Source organism: Pinus tabuliformis, chromosome 2_1, assembly GCF_031772625.1.
Source record: "Pinus tabuliformis cultivar Carrire ecotype Pingquan chromosome 2_1, CPIR1, whole genome shotgun sequence".
In the NCBI taxonomy this organism is placed as follows: domain Eukaryota; kingdom Viridiplantae; phylum Streptophyta; class Pinopsida; order Pinales; family Pinaceae; genus Pinus; species Pinus tabuliformis.
The window spans coordinates 79,419,195-79,420,465 of NC_142299.1; positions in this window are offsets into that span (position 1 = coordinate 79,419,195).

A 1,271-nucleotide genomic window follows, 5' to 3' on the forward strand; every position below is an offset into this window, starting at 1 on the left:
TTTGTGCATGATGGGTGTATCTGGCTGGAGGAGCTAATACCCATTAGTGACAAGTTGATCCACAGGATCATGCAGTTACCTTACACAGGAGAAAATATGGCCATGATATTTTTCGGAAAAGGTGGTGAGACGACCCTCGCGGAGGATATGCCATATCCAATATCTGTGACTCTGTTGTAAAGGTGGCTACGTATATTTTAGCAGGGAAGGTGATGAGGAAGTGTTGCACCAATGCGGTGTCGGTGCCTGTCGTCACGCTAGCAGTCCAGTGCACCAAAAGGAGTTCATTTCAATTAGGAAGACTATCTCTGTGGTGAGTTCCTTGCAAACTACTGTGAGGCATAGGAGCTCAGAAAGACGTTCCACTCTGCGTGGATCTTGCTGTCTATTGTGCTATTAGCATGGGAGTTACCAGAGGTGTTGGACACCTAATCCTCAATGGGTTAGTGTGGAAGCTAAATAGACAAAGTAGTCCAAGAGACCTTGGGATGTGAAACCCAATGGTCACAACAATGTACTATAAATGTATATCCGTTGTTAATAAAATTGTATTGTCATGTTTTATCCTTCACAGTATTCTTGCTGCCCATGTGTGTTTAACATGGTATTAGAGCAGGTGCCTTCCTGACCTGCTCAAATCTTGTGTGAGCCACTAGTTTTGTGGCATTTGTGTGCATTTCAGTGCTACCATTTATTATTTTGCTGCCATTCTCAGCATGTCATGAAAAACGCTCAGAGCGGCAGGTGAATACTTGCGTTGCCATCCCTGACCGATCGTTTCTATGCGTGATAAGGAATACTCGATTTTGCCCTGTAGAGTGATTGGTCTAAGATCTGCATACTGACCTTGTTGAGGAGGTAAATCCCCTCTGCGGACAGAGGCGATCCCTACTAGCCCAAATGGCGTCTAGCAGCAATCAAACAATGCTAACACGCAGGTTGCTAATTGCAAATTAATAGACCAGTGACAAAGGCCTACCTAGATTCCAACGCTAGTGCTTGTAGAATAGTTGGCGCTCCCATTCCTTTGCTCCGGCAGATCACAATCCTCACGATCTCCGTGAATAGACACCTGCACATGCAAAGAACGACACAAACACAAGCATAAAATCCAATAGATGCAACTATATATCAGTCAAAAAGGATATAACTCAATCATCATTACAAGAGACAATGAGAGTGGAACCATAATGATAGTCGTCTATTATTATTAATCAATCAAAGAAGAATACAACCATAGTTCTGACACCAAATCCTCCTTTAGCTGGGTG